General features: G+C 43.4%; 1 long non-coding RNA gene across 2 annotated transcripts; it reads left to right on the top strand.

Moving 5' to 3' along the window:
* Positions 1-2,831: 2,831 nt before the first annotated feature.
* Positions 2,832-22,317, top strand: LOC121147401. Of its 2 annotated transcripts, none has more exons than XR_005882376.1 (3): positions 2,832-2,886; positions 14,739-14,880; positions 21,918-22,069. It is a non-coding gene; the product is annotated as an uncharacterized LOC121147401 (long non-coding RNA). The 2 variants fall into 2 exon arrangements; XR_005882377.1 differs by lacking the exon at positions 2,832-2,886 and adding an exon at positions 22,207-22,317 and having other exon boundaries at positions 14,206-14,880; positions 21,918-21,996.
* The last annotated feature ends 4,727 nt before the right edge of the window (positions 22,318-27,044 follow it).

The raw sequence follows: 27,044 nt of genomic DNA, 5'->3' as shown, positions 1-27,044 counted from the left end.
CCAGCCACAGCACTGAACATTGGTTTACAGCACATTGCCCAGTCCCCAGTCTCTACACCAACACGTGTTTGTTGCATGCCCTGGGAAAATTTTGTAAGGGACTTCAATCTTCCCTGAAAAATATAGTATAGGACTTACCACGTAGGAGTGCTATGAGACAAAGTTTAAAGAACCTGGCACATAAGGAGCAATGAGTAAATGTTAGTTATTTTGCTTTTCACCATCATAGCTGGAGAGAGGTTTGTAATTTTTATTGGAAAGGCAGATTTACAGAGAGAAGGAGAGTCAGAGACAAAGATCTTCCATCTGCTATTTCACTTCGTAAGTGGCCACAATGTCCAAAGCTGAGCCCATTTGAGCCCAGGAGCCAAGAGCTTCTTCCGGGTCTCCCACATGGATGCAGGGTCCCAAGGCTTTGGGGCCAATCTCTACCCTTTTCCCAGGCCACAGCAGGGAGATGGATGGGAAGCAGAGAAGCCAGGACACAAACTGGTGCCCACATGGGATGCTGGCACATGCAAGGCGAGGACTTTAGCCACGAGGCTATCATGCCAGGCCTGGAGAGAGTATTAATTTTTGGTTGAGCAGGTATTTGAACAAGATCTTGCTTTCCTGCTTTGCATCATGAGCAATCTCATCAGTCACATGGAAGATGCATTCCTCCCTGTGTCCCAAGCTTCCTCCTTGATTTGTAGCAAATGCTTCCCAGTATCTTGAAGCAGATGAAGAAGGTGTTGGTGAGTGGCTTCAAAGGTGGAGGGGGAAAAACAGCTCTAGCCAAGACCATTTTCAACTGAAAACTTAGACTACTTATAAGTTCTTTCATTTAGCTTTCATTTTCATTTAGTCTTTATTTCAGTCAGAAATGGAAATAAAGAAATTTCAGGGATCTGAAGAGGGATTTGTAATTGGTCTCCAGCTTGCCCTCCTGCTCTCATTTGTCAGGAGCAAGCTAAAGAATGCAGCTACATGGAGGGGCCTTCCTTAGTGGGAGCCGCCCTTCTGCACCCTGGGGTTAGAGGATGCTGCAACCTTGACACCTCCATCTGACAGTGGCATCGTCCTTCACCTGTCGGCCTGTTTTCCCCTTTTCATGTCACCCTGATCTGGTTGGAAGTTATTGAAATTGTCAGTGAATTGTTCTATCTCTCTCTTTCTCCAAAATGTACCCATTAATCCTTACTGAGGCCAAGAAAAACAGACCCTCAAGTCTGTCCATGTGCCAATATTTTTTACTTGTGTGTCGATTACCATACAGGGTGCAAGCATTGCCCTTGATGATGAACCACCGTATATAGTATTGATTTCCAACAAGAACTGTATCGAAATTAATGGTGTTCTAAGAAAAGCACACATAAACATGAAAGAGAAACAGCAAATGCAAAGGAGACTAGGAAAGTGTGAGAACGCCAGGCATGTCCCGTTTTATCTGAATGGTGACTCCGAAAAGGACACAGCATCTCATTTTTCAGAATTCATTTGAAATTGGTGTGGGGTGGCAGCTGTCTCCGAGGTTCAAGCATACAATTGAGTCATATTAATTAAAGTGAGGGTTTTATTCAGAGTTAAACACTAATTGTAAAACACTTGACTACAGTTTTCCAAAGACACAACTGTCTTTGTTGTTTGACTCGTGGAGAAACCTACCCACTGTACACCAATTTATTATAATTATGGAGGTTGACTTTACTTTTTTCTTTATCCAGCCACATTTTTGAGTTGTTTTAGATTAAAGTGTATGTCTCGTTAATTATGGCATTTAGTTCTCAGCTTGTAATTGGTCTCTCTGCTCCTTCTAACTCCTAGCACTCTCAGAGTGGCTGTTCAAGGCAGCCTGATGAATTTGCCCGAGGTAATCTAAAATGGAAAGTACCGGCTTCTTAAATAATTTGAGTCATTTCTTGTGGCTTCTGTGATTTAAAAGTGTTCCAGCATTGGTGAAAGGTAGGTGGTACATCCGATTATCTTCCAATCACAGCGACTGAGCAAGGGGTTCTGCAGTGCTGCAGGGCTGGGTGCCAGAATGTAATCAAATAGAAAACTGGGTGCCAATGGTAATTTTTGGAAATGTGCTTTTATGGCATCCTCTGCAAAGATGAAAGCAGTTTTCTTTAAAACAAACAAACAGCACCGGACTTGGGCTAAGGCTCCGATAGGAAATTTATTTATGTTTTACCAAACCCAAACTTGAAAGTAATTATACATGATTTGAAACTTTTAATTGTTCTTGTTGTTTCTTTCTGCAAATAAGGAAATCCTGGCTTTCTGGGAAAAAAAAAAAACCCTCTAGTTCCTGGCCCTTTTTTTTTTTTCAAGGTTCTGCTACATGAGTTGCTTTCTGTTTGATTTGGTGCCCTGAGATGGAGGCTTGCCTGGAGGCAGCGGGAGAAGCAGCCCTGGTGCCTTGTGGCTTTGGGGACAGGGTAACCCTCAGCTGTGGCTACGAGCCAGCCTCATTATCCCACGGTTCCACTGGGCCATCCGGGGGCCACTTTCCCGCTCCAGATCTGTGCCTGCGAGTCCAAGGGCTGGGCTCGCCAGGCTTTCCCTCTGCATCATTTATCATTTCTGACTGATAACAACAGTACCACTTTCTTCTAAAATCCAAACCCTGGTCATTATGGTTTTGTTTTAATGTGGTATTTGGCACACTATTGTCTTGCTGTTCAACCACAGGTTTGCCAACTAGGGCTGTGTTTCAGGCCGTGGATCTCACAGGAAATGTACATTTCACTTCCTCCCAGCAAGCACAGACTTTGTTGCCTCTCTGTCACTGAGTGGCTGATGTTACCTGCGACAGCTTCCACCAAATGCAGCTGCACGGAAGTGGTTACAGCTGAAGTGACTTTATGGCTGCTGGGAACCCGTGGCTCGATGAAGTCAAAGGTAAGTTCAGTGCTTGTCTGACCTGACAGTTTTGTCAGTGGGAATCCAAAATCCTAAACCCAACGCTTCAATGCATTGCCTAGGTAGCCAGCAAGGCTGATTCTGAACTTCACCAGCGTCCTTTACGAATAAAAACTGCACTAAGTGGTGGTTCACAGGAAGCCATGACTCAGACGAGCTGGGTTCGAAGTCCAGCCCTGCCACTCCCTGGAAGGGAGGCTCTACCAACCCCCTCCCCTGGACCACAGGTTCCTGTGCGTCCCCAGGTGTGGCCAGGACATTTCCGAGTGCCCAGTGCAGGAAGAGCTCAGACACCTTCTGGTGGCTTAGCCCCTGACAGTGGCCACTGTTTTCCAAAAACGGGCTAGTACTTGCTTTTCTCTGTGTATTGAACGTCTTAGCCTTTTGCTACACATTCGGGGATTTCATGATTCCTCCATCACACCTGCGTGTGTCCCATGGGTCCCTCTTTAGGATTCTACAGTGACACAGCAGTGGGCCTGTCTTGCCCTTGGGTGGCGCTGTTGCAACCTCAAGCCAAGAGCCCGCAGCCCACCCACTGCTTTGTGGGCGTCTTTGCCCTCTCAGCTCTCTTGTCTGCCCTCACTGCTTTTCTACTCTCCAAATTAAAAACTCAAGTCTCCCCACGCTTCCCTTTCATCATGGTCGCCCTGCTTACGATGATCTGAGTCAGTCTTTTTTCCCCACCCTTCCGTAACCTCTCCCCGGGACCACCCAGCTCACACCTGTGTCGTCCCATGCCCTCCCCCAGGACATCTAGGAGCTGCAGGCCCATGCTCACGCTACCAACTCTATGGGTTCAAATTCTGCTTTCACAGTGTGCTGGCCTGGCCTGTGTGATTATGAGAAGGTGATCCAAGCAGTCAAGCTGAAAATGTTATTGACATGATTCACAGAGAAGGTAGTGACCAGTGCTGGCTTCTCATGGCTGTTGTACAGATGAAGTGTGACAAGTAAACAGAACAAAAAGCAGATGATAAGTGCTTGGTACAAGTCAGCAGTTCCTATAATTTTGGGAAAGCCGAGGAAGTGATCTGCATTTTTCGTCTCTCTCTGAGGTGGCACTGGTGGCAAATGTATGAAACCCTAACATGCTCAAGAGACTAGGGACAGGGTTTGATGATATTATGAGGAGCAGAAAAAAGAGACTTGAAATTAGTATTCTGTTCATTCACACACAAACTAAATATGTTCCCTCTTACAGCAGCATTTTCTTCCTTTTTTTTTTTTAAGACAGAGTTACAAAGTAAAAGAGAGATAGAGAGAGACAGATCTTCCATCTGCTGATTCACTCCCCAAATGGCCACAGTGGCCAGAGCTGAGCTAATCTAAAGTCAGGAGCTTTTTCTGGATCTCCCAAGAGGTACAGGGACCCAAAGATAAGATCCATCTCTCGCTGCTTTCCCTGGCCATTACCAGGGAGCTGGTTTGGAAGTAGAGCAGCTGGAAGTAGAACTGGCATCCATATGTGATCCAGCACCAGGTGAAGGGTAAGGTGATTAAGCCACTTACCTGAGGCCATAGAACCAATTATGAATCATGGAATGTGAAAACATCCTATCACCTCTTGGTTGCTAAGATTTGAAAAAAACACAGGAATTTCGATTTCTCCAATAGTATGCACTCCATTGAGCTTCTCAGTTTGAATACAGATTTTGATTTGAAAAAAAAAAAAGATTGTAAAAAGACTAGATCAGGAATCCAGGGCTTGACTAGTCTGACTCCATCTGTTAAAAGTTTGGGAACTTGAGCAACACTTTTTCCCCAATGTTGGCCTACAGAAAGGGAGAGCACGGTGCCTGCTCTGCCACCCTCATAGGGTTGCGGTAGGATCAAGAAAACTAATAAAGGAGAAAGTGCTTTGAAGGAAAGATACCTGGCTGCTTGCAAGAGCAGGATCATTTGGTCACAACATACTGGCCATGAACCCAGTTATTTTGAAAAGGATGAAGTCTCCTAAACTGACTTAAATTAAAACTGCCAGTAAACAGGTGCATGGGGAGATCCAGTCCACATCACAGAGCTTAGGCTCCTCTGCAGCTCAATTGGCCTTGGGCCAGATTGCTCCCTTTACGTCCATCATGTGCACATATATGTACAAGCCCTGGGGAGCCATGAGAAGATCACCCCCAAAATGTCCTCAGCCAGTACGACCTTAGCCAGTGTGTCTACACTGAAGCTGGCTGGGAGAATGGAAACGCCAGGTGCACACATGGCCCCCTGGGAAGCACAGGCACTCCTTGGCTCTTCTGCCAATTTTACTCTTTCAGTTATGAGAGAGAATTGATTGAAGAATTAAGCCAATGCATAGGAACACATGTGAATTTGTAAAGTCCTTCATTATACAGTAAAACCGCAGGGTGGGAGTGATCAAAATAAATTGTATTGTCATAAAGCAATTAAGAGAAAATTAGGCAATCATAAGGTGATAAAAGCCTATTAGTTAAAGGGCCTGAAAAACACAGCAGGTTGTAAAAAATTAAATTCTCACACACACAAAAAATGCAAATATATGCAATTGTCTCTTTGTGGCAAAAAGTCAAGTAACTGATGTGTGTGTGAAGAGGTAAAATGAAAGCCTTGAAAAATGATAAGTGCAATTTTATTTCTCATCAGTGTTCAGAGTTGACAATTTCTCAAAAGTCTCATCCTTTTTCTTTTCACAATAAACCTTAGAAAACAGTTCTATTCTTTGAAAATAAGATGATACATTCTTTTGAACGAAATGTAACAGCAGGTCATGAGTTTCATGTAGACTTCTACTTTTTAACTCTTAGAAGCCATACTAGGTTAATAGTACTTCGATATCAAGATAAACTTATTTTGATACCATTGTTAGAAAGTAAGTAACTGGGTCCTGGTGCCTAGTGGCTAAAGTCCTCACCTTGCACATGCCAGGACCCCATGTAGGTGCTGGTTCTAATCCCGGCTGCCCCCACTTATCATCCAACTCCCTGCTTGTGGCATGGGAAAGTAATGGAGGACGGCCCAATGCCTTGGGAACCTGCACCCGCATGACAGACTCAGAAGAAGCTCCCAGCTCCTGGCTTCGGATTGGCTCAGCTCTAGCCATTGTAGCCACTTGGGGAGTGGATCAATAGATGGAGGATATTCCTCTCTGTCTCTTACCTGAGTTTCCAATAAAAATAAAATAAATCTTTAAAAAAATTAAGTAACTGGTGTGGATATCTGGCCTAGCAATTAAGATGCCAGTTGAGATATCCATATCTCATACCTTTTTCTGATTCCAGCTTCCCACTACTGCACATCCTGAGGATCAGCAAGTGATGGCTCCAGCAGCTGGATTCCCGGTACCCATGCGGGAGACCTGGTTTGAGTTCCCAACTTTTGGCTTCAACTTGGCCCATTCACAGCTGCTCTGGGAAGCCGGGGAGCAAAGCAGTCAAGGGGAGCTCCCTTTGTCTCTGCCCCTGTGCCTCTCAAGTAAATAAAACAAATAAATACAGATTTAAAAATAAAAAAGAAATTAAGAAAATAAGACCTGCAGAGATAAAAGTCAAATTTGCATTTGATTGGTGGATTACTTCATGGAAATGGATCTGATTCCAGAGACACTATCATTCTAGCTCTTTCCCCAGCACAGAGCTTTTTCCATGAGGCTGCTCTTATTTTCTGCTTCAAATTATGTTATACTTGATATATTTAGGTTATATCAGGGCTAGGGAAGTCTTTTCTGTAGAGACAGATACTATTTTTGGATTTGTGGTCTAGGTAATCTTTCTTGCAAGTTCTCAGTTCTGCTAATATAGTACAAAAATAGCTGTAGACTTTACATCTAGGAATGAGTATTGCTGGTAGGCCAATGGACTTTGTTTACAGTAGCAACACAAGGCCAGTGCTGGATTCTGCACTGTAGTTTGGTTCCGGTATATGTCATTCCCTCCCCACCCTCCGCACCCCAAAGAAAGAATTAAGGAGGCAGTGAAATCCACTGAATGGACATTTCTAGGTATCATAGGAATGACTGCAATAGCTAGATTGGCTAGTTCTCTGAGTAAGATATCAATCTTTTCAGGGTGCTACGTCAGGACTGTCCTCAAGCAGCCCAGTCTTTGGCACTATAAGCAGCAGAAACCCCTACCTCAGGTTAATATTACCCTCTCCTCCCAATGTCAAGTGCAGCACTAGGCCAATGCAGGCTGGCACCTGGGCACACTTGCCTTACAGGTGTCTCAGGACAAATTTCTCTGCCCATGTTAGCTGTTCTATGCTTCAGATTGAGATCAAACTACTTTTCAGACTGGATAACCAGTTTGCTAGCTGTTTGAATCACCTTTTTGGCACTGATGAGAAACGCCGTATTTATCCTGTATGAAACTCCCATATGTATGTGAAACTATTCCAGATTTTTCACCTGTTTTATGAATCTAGTAGTCTCTTCTACCATGAACAGATGCTTATCATACTTTATCTTCTCTATCAGGAAGAGCTCTACTCAAGTTTTTCTTTTAGGTTCTTTTTAAAATACAAGTTAATAATCTTCAAATATCTGATACATTTTTATAAAACTTCTTACATAAGCTTTATTTTACTGATTTCTGAAATAGCCAATAAGAATCAGGTGGCTGGAGCCTGAATACTGAAAAACTATAAGAATGAACTTGAAGCAACGGCAGAAGGAGAGCCAGAGAGAGTTCTTTCGTTTCTGTCTCCTCTCTGGGACTGGAAGTGGCTGATAGGTGTATCCAAAAGGACAATACGTGGAGACAAGGCCAGGAAGAAGAAGACAAAGAGCTGGGCAACTTTACGAAGGACCAGGACCCAGTGCAGGAGGGTCTTGGTGAAGGGTTCCATCAGCTGTGTGAGGACAAGGCATCAGAAGCTGCTTCTGAGCCCAAGGATTGCAGGCACGGCTGGGCAGGCATGTGTGATGTATGGCTTACGTGAGCTTTTGGTTTTTACTTAGATGGAATGGATTTTTTGATATTTCTCTCCTTCCAGGCCTTCACACCCTTGCTTCTGGCTGTATAGGCTCAGGGTTTTGTTTTATTTTATTTTGGTGGTGAACGGGGTATAATTTTTATTTATTTGAAAGGATTGTGCTTGCTTCGGCAGCACATATACTAAAATTGGAACGAAAGGTAATATTACATATTACAAAGGGTGAGAAGCAGAAGCAGAGAGAGAGAGAGAGAAAGTCTTCCATCTGCTGGTTGACTCTCCAAACGGCAACAACAGCCAGGGCTGAGCTGAGCCATTCCAAAGCCAGGAGCCTCATCCAGATTGCCTATGTGGACACAGGTGCCCAAGTAATGGGCCATCTCTGCTGTTTTCTAACACGCATTAGCAGGGAGCCGGATCTAAAGTGGAACATCTAGGACTCCAATTGGTGCCCAAATGGGATGCCAGTGCTCTAGGCAGTGGCTTACACTAACTAGACCCAGTTTTTGCCTTATACTTAAGTTTGTTCCCCTAAGCCTGTCTTGTAGTTACATACTTCTCTATGCATTTACCTTTGTGCCTACATTTAGTTGAACATGATGTGATGTTCATTTACTACCTGACTCTAATCTCCTGACTATTTTGCTTTGCTGTGAAAATAATCTCTATTTAGATCATTTTTGTCTTCTAATGGTTCATTTTTAGGTAATTCTCTGTTGCTCTGCTCACCTCCTGCAAGTATTATGCAGAACGTATCTCTTTTGGAGCCTGTTGACTTTCGGGGTGAGATTTCAAGCCAACCCAACCCCTCTCTCTCTGCCCCACAACTCATTATTGTCTTAGTTCACATGGGTAACTAGTCCAAGTGATTCCCATTCTGAATACGTACACACTGATGTGCCTGTGTGTTTTCAGGAAAAGATAGAATGCATTATAAAGTCACGTATCAACTAATCCAGTTTTTATAAAATCCTGTGTTGAGTGAACTGCTACCTAGGAGATGATATCTAGACAAATGGATCAAAAAAACACATGGAATCCCTCTCTCAGTGACCACTACAAAAAAATCATGTGAGCGCTGCGCTTATGATAAAGGTGGGTGCTACCAGAACAGGTTATTGTTACTGGTTTTGTTGCTCTCAGTGGCAAGTGGCATATGATCTGATGTGCATCTTCATGTATGCACATACATTCATGCTGCATAGATTGAATCACATCTATAAAACGCTATATTATACCAAATGGCAAGTAGTCATAGTAACATTATCAAAGTATTCCCATTTGTGTGTATGTGACCTGAATTCACACTCATGAAGAGACCTTAATCATGGTCTTAGATTTAGCTGAGCTTCTAAAGATAGACAGGCAAGGCCCTACAAAAGTTTCTAAAGTTGCGGTTGAGGGTGTTTTTGTATATGCAAGGTGATTCCAGTACATAGCCAAGTCAAAAACCACTGTGTTAGTGGAACGTTTGGAGGCAGCAGCTTTCCCACGCACACCCTAAGGTCACAAAATCCTCTCTCCCTCACAATTACAGGAGACCTACAGGAGTCCAGTGTGGGATTTAGGTCAGGCAATCCAACTTAGTATTCAAAACTTGGATTTATTTTTGTCCTTTCTCTGTTGCATTAATCCTCAGAACTCAGAAAGTGATTTATCAGAGAGAATTATTTATAATTTTTAAAAGGACCACATCAATGCCCAGATCCCATGGGTTGGTCTCCAGGGGGAAATGGCTGTAGGATTTCTGAAGAGCCTGGTATGAATTTCAACAGAATGAAAAGTCCATGGAGCCTTAGTGGAATCAAAGCAAGTCCACAGTGGAATACCACTGTTGAAGCAACATTGTGTCAGTCAATCTTTCCAGATGCAAACACCAGGACTCCTCATTGCAGCCTAGGCAGAAAATTAATTTATGAAGGACTAGGTTGCAGCTGGGAGTAATGCTCTAAACGTGCCTTGGCATTGCTTCTGTGACGCCCTTGCTGCTGCCATCAGAAGACTGACAAGGCAGGGCACACTTAGGACTTTGGAAGCTCTGTTACACCTGTGTCCATCCTCAACAGATGCCTTCATCCTCAACCTCATCAAATGTCGCCTGTTCTCAAAGTTTCCTTCTTCGAAAGCAGATCTCACCAATGGACATAACACAAATTGTGTAAGATTGTACCCAACTACAAGGATTCTGGAAAACAGCACTTTTTTTTCAATATTTGGGAAAATATGGGAAATCCTTTAAACACAGGAAACATTTTGGGGATTGAGAAGGGCCTTAGAGAATGACAAACACATGCTGCTTGAAACGAGCAATCCCACCAGGTTGCCACCACATGTGTTTGCAGGTGGGCTCACTGTTTCGAAGACACCTGAACATTTGTGGAAGATATATGTGTTGAAATCCATCAGCTTCTAGAAGATTCCATACTTTAAGTTGTTGCCTGAAGTCTGCACCCAGAAATTTAATGGACTTTTACTAGGATCCTTTCAAGTTAATTTTCATGCAGGGTTAACACCTGGGATTTTCCTTGCTCTCACACATAGCATCTTCTGACTGCTCATGTGTTTTGTCCTTTTTATTTCCATTCTGCGTGGTCCTTCCCACAACAATGTTCAACAATCCCATATACGTTTTGTCCTAAGCCCCTGGGACCTATTCTTCAAAGCCAAGTTCTTGTAAAGACCAATCAATGTTAGTGTTGTTTGAAAAAAAACAATGACAACAAACATCATTTGAAGTTCACACCTTTCTCTACTAAGGCCCTGTATGTGTACCCACTCCTAATAGAAACTTAGTACAAAAGACCTGATACCCATGGTCTGCCTGCCTGCATGAATGTAAGAGTCCAATACCATCTCTTCCTAGAACACTGCACATTTTCTCATTTCTTAGAATGGGGTGTCGTAAAGGCTTCCTTCTTGGCCAAGGGTGTTTTTATTCATGGTGGGGCTTAGGTGCAGAGGGCACTAAATGGGTGCGTACAGAGAATGCGAATGATCACTTTCTTAGCACCACCCCAAAATCAGCCCTAGAAGAGCTTCCTGTAAATGCATCTGGATGCAAGGTGTCCTTGAAGTAGAGAACTGAATTTCACAACTAAGCAAGTTTATGGAGTATTTGAAGCCAATTTTGAAAGGGCTACATTAAAATCCTTATAGGGAATGATCAGTAAGATGAAATGCTGTTAACAGAAGGCTAAGAAAATACAAACTATTCAAAACTGTAGTAGGTGGTATGGAGATTATGGTACTCTATCAGAAACAGGACAAAAAGAAACAATCTATTCCTAGAAGAAAAAGAGGAGGAGATTTCTTTAGGTCAAAGGAAAAGCTTTCTCTTGGGGTTGTCCTGAGGACCTTGGGTAATCCTGAACCAGCTCTTCGGGGAACAGTTCTCAGCTGAGGCAGGTGGTTTCCAAGGGGACTTGACCACAGGCTATAGAATGACTTCCCTAATCTTGTCAAGTCTCACAGGTTTTGATGCTGTGAAAACGCTTTTTCCTAGAACTCCAGTGGGAAGCAAATCAGTGTCTTTCAAGAGCACTAGTTATCTTCATGGGGTTAAATGAAGCCTCTGGGTAGTTAGCAGAGTTAGTAAGTTGAATTCTGTCTGAGGGTCAAGTGATGCAGCTGTCCCCTGCTCTTTGCACAAGCAGTGTATATCCTTCCTGGCTCCTGCCCTCCTATCCAGAAACTGCTCTCTTCTTTAAAAAGACGAGAGACGTCTGATACTCAGCTTTCAAAGCTAAAGGAAATTCTGTTTTAATATCATGTTTGCTTGAAATCATTAGCAGTTGTGAAAGGTCACTAGGAAAGACAAACAAGAGCATTGGGTCCCCTCCAGAAAGGCCAAGCTGCTGATTGTGCACAGCCAACCGTATTTGCACACAGGAGGGAGCAGTTCTCTTTTGCAAGCATTTGGTTAGTGTTGATGTGCTGAGGGGAGAAGTTGCATGGGGGAGCACTTCATGCATAAAGCTTCTTCAAGACATTACTGTTTCTTTTTTAAGGTAAGTCTTTCTTGCACCCAGCATGATGGTCTAGTGATTAAATGCTCACCTTGGAGCCCTGGCATAGTAGCCTAGTGGCTAAAGTCCTCACCTTCCACACACCGGGAACCCATATGGGCACTGGTTCTAATCCTGGCAGCCCTGCTTCCCATCCAGCCCCTTGCTTGTGCCCTTGAAAAGCAGACACGGATGGCCCAAAGCCTGGGGACCCTGCACCCATGTGGGAGATCCAGAAGAAGCTTTGGACTCCTGGCCTCAGATCAGCTCAGCTCCGGCCATTGCAGCCACTTGGGGAGTGAATCAATGGATGCTAGATCTTCCTCTCTGTCCCTCCTTCTCTGTGTAAATCTATCCTTCCAATAAAAATAAATTAATCTTTAAAAAAATTCTCACTTTGCATGCACTGGGATTCCATATAGGCACCAATTTGTGTTCCAGCTGCTCCACTTCCCATCCAACCCCCTGCTTGTGTCCTGGGAAAGCAGTCTAGGACTTTGCACCTGCTTGGGAGACCCAGAAGAAGCTCCTGAATCCTGGTTTTCGATCAACTCAGCTCTGGCCATTGAGGAGCAGCTCAGCAGCCACTTGAGGAGTGAACCAGGAGATGAAAGATCTTTTTCCCTGTCTCTCCTTCCCTCTGTAAATCTACCTTTCCAATAAATAATATCTTTATTACTGTTATTATTGTTGTTACTATAATTATTATTTGAAGTATGCTTTTAGGATCACAGAAAAGTTAAGTGAAATATATACTAATTTCATAATACCCTATGTCTTTAACCATGCATAAAGACATAAGTTTTAACTCCATTTTGTATGTATCAAGGGACATGGATTTTGGACTAAATATTAAATAATCTTTGTTAATCTTTTGTGAGACTTATTGATTTTATTCATCTTTTCAGAGAATCAGCTTTGGGCTTCAATGATTTTCCCTATTGATTTCTTGTTTTCAATTTCATTAACTTTATAACTTTTAAAAAATATTTATTTATTTTTATTGGAAAGGCAGAAGTACAGAGATGAGGAGAGGCAAAGAGGAAGATCTTCCATCCAATGGTTCACTCCCTAAGTGACCACAATGGCCAGAGCTGAGCCGATCTGAACTCAGGAGCCAGGAGCTTCTTCCAGGTCTCCCATGCAGAGAGGGAGAGACAGAGAGAAATATCTTCCATCCACTGGTTCACTCCCTAAGTGACCACAATGGCCAGAGCTGAGCCGATCTGAACTCAGGAGCCAGGAGCTTCTTCAGGGTCTCCCACACAGGTGCAGGGTCCCAAGGCTTTGGCCTGTCCTCAACTGCTTTCCCAGGCCGCAAGCAGGAGGCGGATAGGAGGTGGAGCAACAGGGCTACAAACCGGTGTCCATATGGGATCCCAGTGTGAGCAATGCAAGGACTTTAGTCACTAAGCTATGGCGCCAACCGCATATGTATTTCTCTTAAAAACAAAACTAGCCTTTGGATTTGCCTTAATGAGGTGCTCAATGCTTGAAGACATGTATTTTACCCTGATTGAACATTACACAACATATACATGTACTAAAACATTGCATTATATCCCATAAATGTAACAAACTTTTATGTATCTATTTACATTTTAAATTAAATAGTTTTAAACTTTTTTTATTTGCTTAAAGGCAGAATAACAGAGAGGGGAGGAGAATAGAGACCTTCCAACTGCTGGTTTACTCCCCAAATGGCTGCAATGGTTGGGGCTGAGCCAGAACACAGGAACCCAGAGCTGCTTTGATCTCCCGGGTGGGTTCAGGGGCCCAAACACTTAGACCATCTTCCTCTGCTTTCCCAGGTGCATTAACAGAGAGTTGGATCAGAAGTGGAGTAACTGGGTCCTAAACTGGCACCCAGATGGGATATTGGTGTTGCAGGTAGACACTTGCCCTGCTACACCACAAAGCTGGCCCTACTTAACATTTTTGAAAAGTCATCAAGTCTTGACTAGGTGCCCTTGAGAGCAGGGACCCACCCAGAGCTGAGCACCTCAGAGGTTCACTCCATGTGAAAATGGCCAGCGTTCAGGTGACCAACAGGCCACAGCAACATGGGTGAGGCCAGGAAACCTTAGCCAAGTCCAGTTCAGATCAGTAGAACAACCTTCTGGGCCCAGAGCCTTACGGCTAACGTATGTACCTGCATACTGCTGCTCTCTGCCACATAGCACTTTTACAATAGAAAGAAATGAATTACTATGATCTCTCTTCTTGCCACTTTCTTTTGCTGTTGATTTTTAAAGATTTTTTAAAATTTAGCTAAGTGGGGAAGGAGTGGGGAGATGTCTTTCACTGATATACTCCTCAAATGCCAGAAACAGCCAGAACAGCCAGAGCCAGGCCAGGCCAAAGCCAGGAGCCAGGAACTCTGTCTGGGTCTCCCACATGGATTGCAGGGACCTAAGCACTTGGGTGCATATTCGTAGAAAGCTGGATTAGAAGTGGAGTAACTAGGACTCAAAACAGGTACTCCAATAGCAGATGCAAGCATGACTAACCATGATTTAACCATTATACCACCTGCTGGTCCCTTAACTATGGCTTAAGTGTACACATTCATTTCCTCTTTTTCTCTCTTCTAGTGTCTCTAAGTATATCACCATTTACTTCTGAACATGGTGGAAATATTCAGCCATGTGTAATAGACTCTGCTATTCATTTTATTGTAGCCTGAAATTCTAGAGAATTCTTCTAGACCATTATTTAACATCATTGTAATATAAGGACTCATCCAAAGAGGAATGGAGTGCTGAAGGAACATAAGGATGCTCCAAGGACCAAATAGGCAAGGACGATTTCTAAGATTTATCTCATTTTTTAACATTTTGAAGATACAGCAAAGGGAAGATGAGACACAAGACACTGACTTCATTTCTTCGTTTGGCAAATTGCTCTCTTCCTGCTCTGTTCCAGGTACTGTGTTTGGGGCTGAGGACACAAAGGTACAAGGACACATACTCCCTGCACTTGGAGACCCCAAGTCCTAGTGGAGGATCATGCTGCAAGGAGTCAGCTGAGGAATTCTCCATGCTCTAGGAGTTTCGGTGACTGTTTGGTAAGCATTTTTGTTAGGTACAGAGAAGGTTAAACAAGCCACAGCTCCTATATGGTCTGTGACTTCCTGAAAGGCAATGTGTGAAGCTCAAATGCCTGGGACCCAGCACAGCAGAGCTGGGAGCAGAGAAGGGGAAAGAGGGTTTGACGGAAAACAAGTTGAGTGGGTTTCACGGCCCTCACCAAGCTTTATGTGTGCAGTGGAGGCCTGAGGGCTCCCTTGCCAGCCCGGGAAGAAAAACAAAGCTTCCGGACTGGCCAAGGGAAATGGGTTTTAGAGTCACTCAGCGTTCTCCGATTCACATCTACTCTACCTACTTAATGGCAATGAATATGTCATTTGGCATTTGTGTTAATTAAACTTTTTAATAAAAACTTTGGGTAAGAGTGCTTATCTCATATTTCAGACATTCCCAGGAGTGCTTAGAGAGAGGCTTGGAGTAGGAAAAATATGCCATTTGGCAATATTCCATGAAATTAATTACCATGAAGAAGTCATGAAAATTTACACAGAAGGGTTTGCTATAAAAATTTGAATCCATTCAGAAGATATTGTACCCAGTTTTTACCAGATTCTCATTATATCCAGTCCCTTGTCTCCCATATGGGGACATTCAATCATCTGCATTCTTAAGAGTCTCCAAATATGAAGTTGCCCCTTAAAATGGGACATCTTTTTAGACTGCCTGGAGGGCTAGATGATAACTCCACAATCTAGCACCATGTGTTTTCCTTTGCCCTTTGGAACAGCCACTGACAAAAAGTGTTGCATTGAGGTTCTTGATTTAAAACAAGCTCTTCACAACACACAAAAATGGCATCAAGTCAGTCCTTGCTGGCATGAACTTTTTCAGCTCAATGATATTTCCAGTACTAAAAGCATTTGTTCAATAAAAGAATTAAAGATGGGGAGGGTGTGTGTGGCTGGCACTTCACAGGATAAACCACAGTCTATGATTCAGGCATCCCATATGGCGTATGGTTCAAGCCCCAGCTACCACACTTCCAATCCAGCTCCCTACAAATGTGACTGGAAAAGCAGCAGCAGATGATCCCAAATGCTCAGGCCCCTGCTCTCCATGTAGGAAATTTGGATGGAGTTCTTGGCTCCTGGCTTTGGCCTGCCAGAGCCCCAGTTTTGGCCTTGGCAGAATGAACCAGAGGATGGAAGATGAAAGATATTTCTTTTTCTATCTCTCTGCACCTCTGCCTTTAAAACAAATGCTTAACTCTTTAAAAAGAAAAAAAAAAGATGAAAGGATTATGTGCTATATCACATCCAAGAACAACAAAATCAATTAAAAACCAGAGGGATAGAGTCTTCTCTAGGGAAATAAAGACACTATCTGTTTCTTAACATAGGAATGGTAGATACCCATCGAGAAAGGCTGTCTGTGTGACCCTAAAACAGGCCAAGACAAATACGCCAGCTCTCATACCCTGCAGAGCCCTGGGAGCTGCCTGTGGCACTTACTTAGGCACGTTCTACCTACCTGCCCAGATTCAGAAGAACCAACGTGACCACTGGTGGTGAGGAGACACGCAGGGTCCCTCCCTGCTGAATCTCAGCCCAAGAAGATTCTGAATAAAAAAAAAAAAAGAGGGAGGAGGCTCCTAGAGAGAGGACAAAAGCACGGGACACAGAAAAGATGATGAAACACAGCTTTGTTTTCTTGTTTTGATGGTTTTCTGTCTTAATTCTTTGATTTCGCATACACACCTGCTATTAAAATCATGGCATTACGTTCACTATTGTCCTTCAGATTTAATTTGGTTCTAAGTATCTGGGAGAGATTTGGGATTTGTTGCTTTGCGAATCACACAGGTAAAATATCCAGTTAAAACCTACTCCAATACCAAGTTTTGTGGCTCTGGTCATCACAAATAATCATTAGTTATGCTGTGACAGAGGAATATTACTATGGGAAAATGATCTCTATTAGTGAAAGCCTGACCCTACAATTTTCAGAGTTTCTCCTATGATAGACAAAGATGCAGCTCTGATACTTGACAACTATCAGAATATAGTCTCCACATTGCAGCTGATGACTCTTAGGCAAAGTAAAAAATAGATACTTGGGGGAGATTAATATACAGAAGGGGAAATTGATGAAGACAGTCACTTTCATTCTGCTATGGGAATCTGTTCACCAAAAGCATTTGGCTTAATTTTAACTTCGATCTCATGAGCTTCTTTTGGGAACAATAAAAAATTCTTAAATAGAAAGTTAAAACAGGAGCCGACATTGTGGCATAGTGGGTAAGGTTACTGCCTGGGATGCCAGCTTTTCATGCAAGTGCAAGTTCAATTCCTTACTGATTCAATTCTCACCCTGCTCCTTGAAAATCACCGGGGAAGGAAGTGGAGGACAGCCAAGTGTTTGGGCTCCCACACCCATGTAGGAAACCGAGATGAAGATCCCAGTTCTTGCCTTCCACCTGGCCTAGTCTCAGCTGTTCTGGCTAACTGGGAAGTGAACCAGAGCATGGAAGACCTCCCCACCACACCCTGTAATTCTGCTTTTCAAATAAATCTGAAAGGAAGGAGGGAGGAGAGGTAGGAAGGAAGAAGAAAACAAGCGAAGGCTGGAACATTTGGGCAGTCCACACTCTTACCCAAAGTGAGGAATGGAATTATAACTCTGTGTCTAGGGTGCCCAGTCCTAGATGGGAGTCTCCCAATTGGGAATGTCTCTAACAGTTTCTAGAGAGATCTGACTGGAGTGAAGCAGAATATATAACTGTCCATGTAGGAGCTGCATCTGACATCTTTGTCTGATTTTGAATGTCACCAGAGCAGTCTTCTCAAAAGCGTCCATGCATTTTTTTCTGAACCTGGGTCTTGTATATTGTGCTTAGTTCCAATCATGGGTAAGCTAGCATTGACTCTACATTCGTATTCAAAATGTATTCACATGACAGGGTTGCTTTTGGGTGGTCTAACAGCCGCCTCAAATGTGAACAGGGCCATTCAGCTGTTTAAAAGATAGAGTTTCTTGCTTCTAAATGATCAGCTCTCCACTTACAGATTAATAATAATAACAGGACTCCTTTCAACAGGACCTCCCAGGAAAGCAAACTTCTGTGAAATAGCTAGGTGCGTTTGTATATATACACACATAGAGTCACACATACATATACACACCCAAGGAGCAGAGAAACAAATAAGGGGATTGTACTTGTAGGAAAGATTACCTTAAGCCCCCTTGAAAGAGGTGTTGATCTCTCCCCTGTCATAAGCAGACAGCAGTGCAGAGGCACGTGAGCACGTGCTGAGCTTTCCCCGGGAATCAGAGGAGGCTGGTTGTCCCACGGGCTCTGCCTGGCCTCCCAGCTGTTTCACATAAACAGACACCGGCATGAAACACCTACATGTACTGGGAAAATTCATTACTGGTTCAGGAAAGAACTGTTTCAAGTAAAATAAAGGATAGCCCAAGACTTTAACCCAATCCAAGCCCCTTTCCAATTTTTGAAAGCCTAATCTAGTTAGGTAATACTTTAGACTCTACGTTTTCCAATCTTAATCTCAGTAGAGGGTGATTTAGGACTAGCAAAACAAACCCTTTCATACAAAACCATTTTTTCTTGATGGCATTTCTAGCCTAGATGGAAGCAGAACTCTTTAGAAAATCTATCAGGACTATCTAATGTTGCTAGATTTTTAATACAGTGTTGAGGTTTGTGGGTTTGGATAAAAGTCAGAGAAGGGGGCAGAAACATATCAACACACATTTTTTTTATATAAAAATATTATGAGTAAAGGAGACAGTAGGAATATAAATAAGATTTTTAAAAGGCAATTCCAGTCTTTTATAAATTCAAATGCATTTAGTTCTTATTCAAAGTCACATTGGACTTGAAAATGAAAACAAAAAATCCCATTGACCTTGAACATACTAGGTGTAAGTGGAATTATTCAAAGTTACTCCAAGTAATCAAAAAAGAGTCTGATTTTTTCATTCAGCAAATTCCCAAGAAAGTCAAGATTAAGGAGAGAACACCAAAGGATGGTAGATCATTGAAAAGAGGCTTGAAGAGTTTACCTGCAGAGCATCCAGCCATTTCTCAAGTTGGTAATGGCCTCCATGGCGAGCTGAGCAAGTGAAAGGCAAAATGTGAGATCCAGAGCAAGGCCTCCGTGTGCAGATATTCAGGTACAGCACTCACCAGTCAAATAAGCTGCTTATGCAGAGCACAGGGCCCTTTGCTTTACACCATCATCTTCCTTCTTTCATTCTTTCCTGCCTGCCTTCCTCCCTTCCTTTCTTTGGCAGAGACACAGGCAGAAAGACTGAAACTTCTGATCAGCTAGTTCACTCTTCAAATGCCTGCCAACAGTCCAGGCTGGGCTGGAAAAACATCTAGGTGCCTGAAATTCGGTAGGGGCCTCCCTCATGGCTATACTTGGGCCATGCGCTCTGTCTCCCAGGGTATAACAGTAATAGAAAGTGAAACTAGGGGCAGCGCCAGGAGAAAAACCTGATATGAGAAATGGGAATCTTAACTTGCCTTTTAATCTCTGTAACCAAGCAACCAACCCCAAATAGATTTTTTTTCCTAACAATTTGGATGTAAATGAAATTTTTCGAAAGTAATTTCTGTCAGAGAAACAACAGAAAGAAATGTTTAGGGTTATTTTGAAGAGTTCCTTTTATAACACAAATAATCAGCTGTTTATGTGGCTATTTTGGAAGTTAATGTAATTATAAGTTTGGATTTTCTTATGATGAAATTTATTTTTAAAATCATTTCATTTATTTATTTGAAAGAGTTACAGAGAGAGGAAAAGAAAGAGAGATTCAATTTGTTAGTTCACTCCCCAAAAGGCCGCAGTGGCCACTGCTGAGCCAGGTCAAAGCCAGGAGCTAGGAGTTTTTTCTGAGTCTCCCATGCAAGTGCAAGGTCCCAAGGTTTTGCGCCATCCTCCACTGCTTTCCCAGTGGGGGAGGACTAGCCAATTGAGCCATCATGCCAGGCCCACCACGATTTAAAGAGGGCGCAATTGTGTATTCAGCTGAGCCACTTGGAGGGCAAAGGTTGCTTGGTGACTTTGCAATTATTTATTTTTCAAAGATATTTCTATTCTGTACAGAGAATTCAGCTAAGAGCTGCTCACTATCATTTGACATCATGGCTAGGGTACAAATAAGTTTATCTTTGGTTGTTAAAACTTTTCTTTTTGGAAAAGGGCCTTAGAGAGGGGAAGAAGCACTTAAATCAGCTCTCCCTTCAATCATCAAGAGTTGGGAGAGCTGTGTGAGTTGGGGGACAGGAACGTTTTCTGACCTACACAGGAAATAGTGAGGCACAAGGAGGTGGTGGCAGGGCTCAGGCAGGAGGAACAGGCATGTTTTAAGAACTCACGATGGGCAAATTCTGCCTTTTGGGAAAACACGTGAAACCCACCCCCTAAGTGTTTCCTCTGGGATCACACCACAGGGCTATGTTTTTATTTGCTCTCAGCCACAGCTGTTGACTCAAGAAGATGGTGTGAACTGTTGTCTTTCCTGTTGTAAAGTTCATTTGGCTGCCAAGCTAAAGCCATCTTTCAGAACCAGACTCCTGAAGAGTCTGGAAAAGGAAAGCTGGAGGAAAGCTGGAGAGTGGGGGCATTTGAAATCTCAGCCTCCTCAAGTATAGACACTTCAGCATTAAGGAGCAGCCCTACCCATTTCCTGGCCCAGTCACAAAATGGCAGCCATGACTGCATGACTCACCACAAATGATGGTAGTGAAATAAAATTAATACGGACAAAGGTTCATGTGAAAGGTAGATAAAAAATAAAGATGTTGTCAGCTTCACAGGCATGAATCTGAACCTCTCACACTTTGTATCATTGCTAACAGTCCCAGAATGTGGTGAAAGGGAGAAGCTTTGGTGCTTGAATGGGAAGTCCATTGTCACCTACAAATGCACCAATTCCAACATGCACAAGGATGATGTTGGGCCAAAACTGGCCATCCTTTGTTGAATCTAGTGTGTTGGCTTTTAAGCTATCCCTCTCAGCTTCAAACTCATCATTCTATACTTGGCTGTGGAACTTAGAAAACTCTATTTCTTTTGTCAGCTGGTTGTAAAATTCTGCTGTAAGAAAATATCAGTAGAAAATTGGAAGGCAGGTGGAAGGGAGTGTGGTGGCACAGTTAGTCCCCAACTTGTATTAGTCCCTGCACTCGAGGCTCAGCATTCCACCACTCCTGTCAGAAACACCAACACCACCAGGTAGCAACTTTCCAAGATCGGCATCCCAGCAACAGGAATGTCTTTAGACGCTTCTGTGGTCTCAGAACCCCAATGTCCTCACTGTGTTTTCCTAACCTGCAACATAGTGAGTAGTTTCTACACTTCATATCATTGCATCATTTTGAATTTTTCATTCTTTAGCATATATTCTCTTATTTTCTCATGTTTTGAAAACTTATTTTTATTGAAAGACAGGTTTATGGAGAGAATGAGAGACAAAGATCTTCCATCTGCTGATTCACTCCCCAAAGGGCTGCCAACAGTTGGAGTTGAGCCAATGCCAAGCCAGGAGCCAGGAATTTCCTCTGGGATTTTCTTGCATTTAAACATCAAGTTTGAATTACTGTATTGACTGTGCTATCTCTTGCTTTCTTCACTTTGTGACCTACTTTGTAAAGAAGTATATACAGAGTTGTTCTTCATTCTTATATCAACTAGCAGTATGTCTATAGGTTTATGTACCATAACTTACCTAATCATCCCTAAAAATAGATATTTAACTTATTTCAACACCACTTCACTGCACTTACTGCAAAACCACTTCAATGACTGAAATGGCAAAATTGACATTCCCTGTATCTCAGGGTGTACTCATTTAGATGTGCTGAACTGCTCTCCCAAGAGACTGTCGTCAATTTCCACCCAACACTAAGGATGTCTGGGAGCCCTTGCTTCCCTCAGCTTCTCTGACAGAGTCTAACAAGCCACTTACCCAAGTCGATAAAGGAAGTCTTTCATTGAGCTGCTGAAGTCATGGCTGTGATCTTCAGGAGACTCACTCTTTTTTACAGGTCTTACCAGTCTAGAACACTACTTTACTGGTCCATATATGGACTCCCTTTCCTGGCCGACAACTGAAGGTTCCCCAAGGTGAGCTGCACTTTCTCTCGGACCCATGGTCTTTGCCAGCTACGCACAAACAGGAAGTCGCGAAGGAGGCTAAGGATGGGATTTCTAGCCTGGAATGGAAAGCCCGACGTGTCCAGTAGCCTTGTTCCAGTCCTTGTTTCTAGATTCTGTTTCAATATTCTCCTGCAATGTTTTTATTTATATTTAGGGAAACTTACTTTTATTTTGCAGGCAGTGGAAACTTAAGAAAAGTTTTCATCAGCAGAGTGAATGAGAAGAATGGACCTGGGGCTAGAGACCCCAAGCCTTGCGGTGGGGATCCAGACTGCTTGGGACACAGACCCCAGGAAGGCGGAGCAGCAGCAGCATGGGGTGGACATTCTGGGGGCAGAGGAACTGAGGCCAGTTGACAGGACTGAAGGACACAGGAGCTCTGAGGAGGAAGGGAGATGTTAGAGATGAGCCTGGATTCTCAGCTTCATCTGCTTGCTCAACAATGAATGCCAAACAAAAGATGAAAGGTTGAAGAAAAGCTCTTAATTTAAACTTACATTTTTAGGCGGGCAGTGTTACAGTACAGTGAGTAAAGCCACTGCCTGGAATACTAACATCCCATCTGGTTTCTGATTCCAGTTTTGGCAGCCCAACTTCTGATCCAGCTCTCTGCCAATTGCTGGGAAAGCAGCACAGGGTAGCCCATATGTTTGGGCCCCAGCACACACATGGGTGACCTGGGTGAAGTTTCTTGCTCCTGGCTTTGACCGGACTCAAACCTGGCCATTGTGGCCATCTAGGGAGTGACCCAGAAGATGGAAGATCTCACTGTGTGTCTCCCTTTGACTTTCAAATAAACATGTAAATCATCAAAAAATTAACATATTTGGCTAATCTTTCTCTGGTTATTATGTTAAAATATGTAAGAATGTTGAATGTAAGCTTATTGAACACTCTATTACCTACATTTTGAAATTATGAATAATTTCCTATATTTGGTTATGCACATACATACATACATGGTATGCGTGAATTTCAGTTTTGGGCAGAGGGCAGAGATTGTGGCACAAAGGGATAAGCTAGCATCCTGCATTGGAGCACCTCTTCAAGAGTCTGCCAGTTCAGAGGCTGGCACTGTCAGTCAAGTTTGTCAAGTCCAATCACAGAACTACCTGGAGAGTGCATAATCCAGGAGTGAGAGAGGCCTGGGAGGGAAATAGTGGGCTCATCCTTCTTGGGTTACCACTTCTACGGGAGGGCACGAAAACCAGGACAGGGGCTGGGGTGGAATGGGGTGTGGGACAGGCTGGACTACTGCTACACATCTGGCAAACCAGGGTAGGGTACAGGCTTGGTAGGGGTTATTGTGGGTCACTCCAACTAGGCTGCAGCTCCCACTGGTTTATGTGAGGGCCAAAAATGTGCTGGGCAGAACCAGGCTGGAATGAAACACCCATTGGTTCCAGTGGAAGTCGAGGCTGAAAACAGAATCCACCCAGCCATCGCAACCACCAGCTGATCAGGGCCATGGACTGAGCCAGGCCCTGTGCCTACTAGTACATACAAGAATCTGATCCAAGAACACCTCAGACAAAGTTTCTTTGGAGATTTCCCCAATCGTAATGCTGGACTCAGAACCCTAACCAGGAAAAGAGAGAAGACAGAACAGGTCAATCAACCATCTCAGCTATATGTTGGCAGTGTAATACAGGGCAAACAGAGACTCTATGATGGACTGTGTCAATCAGTGGATTCTTCAAAGACCTCATAGTGCTTGGAGTGGCAAGATTGGCTGCGATTCATAACTGGTGAACCATCAAAACCACTTGAGCAAGAACCTTGGAGCATACCCTACATGCAGGACCTGGGGAGGGTGGGAAATTGGGTGGTCCTTCTCCCTTAATACCCCCCTTTAAACATGAAGGAAACAAAATGGAAATAATAGTCTTACCTACTTTCCTATAGCCCTTGAACCTTTTAACTGCAATTAACTATGTAAAGTTTGTCAAAAATATAATAATTTAGAAAAAAATTTTTTAAAAAGAGTCTGCCAGATATTTCAGCTATTTGGGAAGTGAGCCAGTGATTGGAACACTTTTTCTATCTCTTCTCTATTTGTCATTCTGTCAAATGAATAAGTCTTTAAAAAATGTTGTTATACTAAGATAAGCCTCTTTCTAACTCCATTTTCACAAAAGTTTTGACATTCCAGTGTGAATGTTTGCAGAAATATTCAAGCTAAGTAATAGGAGTCATGAAGACGTATCTGTAAGTATTTTAGCATATATCTCCCAAGAATAGACATCCTCCTTCAGAAAAACACAGTACAATTAACATGTTTCTAATAAGACTGTTTTGTTTAAAAGTCAGAGTTACAGAGAGAGAGGAAGAGGGAGAGGTCCCATCTCCTGGTTGATTCCCTGAATGACTGCAAAGGCCAAAGTTGACCCAGTTGGGAGCCAGGAGCCACAAGTTCCATCCAGATCACCCATGTGGGTGGTGGCAGTCCAGACACTTGGGCCATCTTCTGCTGTTTTCCATAAGACATAAACAGGATGCTAGATTGGAAGTAGAGCAACTGATACAGTAACCAGCACTCATATGAAATGCTAACATCACAAGCTTAACCTGCCACACAGCAACATCAGTCTCATTGCATTGTCTAAGAGTATCTAAGTCCTATGTTCAAATTTCCTGCACTGAACCCAAACATAGCTGATTGTTTCAAGGCATCTTTCAAACAGGTTCCATATATTGCATTGTATTGAATTACATTATTTCTGTAGTGATTTTACTCCAGAACATATTTCAAGTTTCAAGACTCTTACTGTCTTTTTTTGAGAGGGACAATGGTGCTGAAGGAGAGGGGAGGGGAGTTTGATCAGAAGCAAACATGTGGGGCATTTTGCAGCAGGTGAAGCCATCACTTGGGATGCCCGGATTTCATATTGGCATGCCAGTTTAAGTCCTGGGTCCCTGCTTCCAGCCCAGCTTCCTGCTAATACACCCAAGAGGCAGATAATGGGCCAACTGTTTGGGTTCCTGCCACCCACGGGAGAGATCTGGAGTTTGGGGCTACTTGTGTTGGCCTACCCAACCTGCCTGTTTACAGGCATTTGAGAAACTTCCTGAATCTCTACATTTCAAATAAGTAAACAAATCTTAAAGAACAAAGAAGAGAACATGGTGCTTCAACTTTGAGAAGGATTGCCCTATTCAAGATGAAAGCAATGTTGGCAAGATAGGGTGGGTAGGGAGAAGGGTGGAAATCACCAAGTACATTGAGGTAGGAAGCTGGAGGAGTCTTTGTTGAAGCAGTTATCTTCAGAGACAAGCAAGTGTGGGAGTTCAGGCTCTCGAAGAGCCTGCGGAGTTTGGAACAGCTGCTGCTACCAATGGACAAGGAAGTCAACGTGTGCCCCTGCAAACGCAGGGGAGAGGTTTCGTGTCAAGCCCACCAGGAAGCAGGAATGAAAGCTCTGTTCCTGACACATCTGTAGCTCATTAGGCTCTGAGCTTCCTAAAGGGTCCTCCAGTGATTTACATCGGTCTCTGCTACAGGTTTTAAAGACAGAGTCAGCCCGGGCCTGGAAGCCCACGTTCCCACCCTGTCTGACAACAGCTCCCAGGGGGTCCGCCCTGCCGCCCACCCCACACAGGCCCAGGGACACAGCCGAGAAGTCCGGCTCACAGAGCCCCATTGTGGCATGTCAGAACTCACAGAAAATGGTCCTCCTGTGCATTATTTATGACTTTCCTGCATTTATATAATATCCAGCTTCCTGAAAGTAATTTGTTTTGGATTGTGTAGTGCTGGGCAGCACATCAAAGATATGCTAAGCAGGGGTAATAAAACATTGAGGTTTATGGTCACCGAGGTATTAAATATCACTCATAAATTACAGGGTGAGTATTTTAAATGAGCTATGGCTCAGAGAACAGTAGGCGCCCCATCTCCACACATATTAATAGCCACTGCCTGGCTTATTAATTATCAATAGTTTCAAAGGCTTGGTTGCTGTCCTTTTCCTAACGACCCATTCTTTGCCCTGTCTCTGTTTCTGTGAGCATGTGTGAATGGCAGTGTTGTATGCATTCAGCTAGCATTAAGAACAATAAAAATGTGTGGCTTCTGTAGAAGACTATAGTGTCCAGTAACCTTTCATTTAAGAATCAAGCATGCTTACATTTAACCTGTGGCACTCTGGTTCCTCAGTTTAACCCCCTGGTTCTAAGGTTCTTTCCCAGTGGGTCCCACCTTTCTCCAACAAATCATTTTATGTTTCATGGGCCCCTCTAAGTTTGAAAAGTCAACATCCTTTTTGTTCACCTTTAGCGTTGCTTTATCATCACAGCCTCTGAGTTCCTGTTTCTCTCTGCTGCCAGCTTTTGTGTGTTTCTTCTCGGACAAGGTCCTCCACAACCTTGGGTTTGCTTACTCAACCTGCCTGGAAGTTACCAAGGAGCCCCACCAGACACCCACACATCATACTTGCAAAGGAGCTGGCGTTTTAGCTGAGCTGAATGGCTCACACTATGTCCCTTGGAAATGTAATGTAAAACAGGCACCCTGGGACATGTCAATCAAGGGCATGGAACCTTAGGGTGCTCTCCCAGCTTGGTATATGAGGTCCCAAAGCTACAATGGGCAGTTGAGAGGTGTAGGCAGTAGGTGGCTGGATGTATAGACCTGTCATCATGTGGCCTTGTCCACACTTGCTTTTCACTGCAGATAGCTCTGTGGGGACACCCTTTGTCCATCCAGGTCACTGTGGAAGGTTTCAGTTTGATTTCTATCAGATGAAATAGGCAGCTCAGAGAGGAAGGGTAGGTGCACATAGTCATTTAGCCCTACAAGATAAACCTGCTCTGCCCTAAATTGGTAGCCATTCACTACTACACCTAAGTATAGCAAAGAGATGGAAAAACTAAATCTGTGATTTTTAAAAAAAGATTTATTTATTTTATTGGGAAGTCAGATTTACAGAGAGAAGGAAGGATAGAGAGAAAGATCTTCCATCTTCTAGTTTACTTCCCAAGTGGCCACAATGACCAGAGTTGAGCCCATCCAAAGC

Source organism: Ochotona curzoniae, unplaced genomic scaffold (genome assembly GCF_017591425.1).
Source record: "Ochotona curzoniae isolate NIBS_2020 unplaced genomic scaffold, NIBS_Ocur_1.0 scaffold_4506, whole genome shotgun sequence".
Classification (NCBI taxonomy): Eukaryota; Metazoa; Chordata; class Mammalia; order Lagomorpha; family Ochotonidae; genus Ochotona; species Ochotona curzoniae.
The sequence above is the reverse complement of the archived record's forward strand: the minus strand, read 5'-3'. Positions and strand labels throughout refer to the sequence as shown.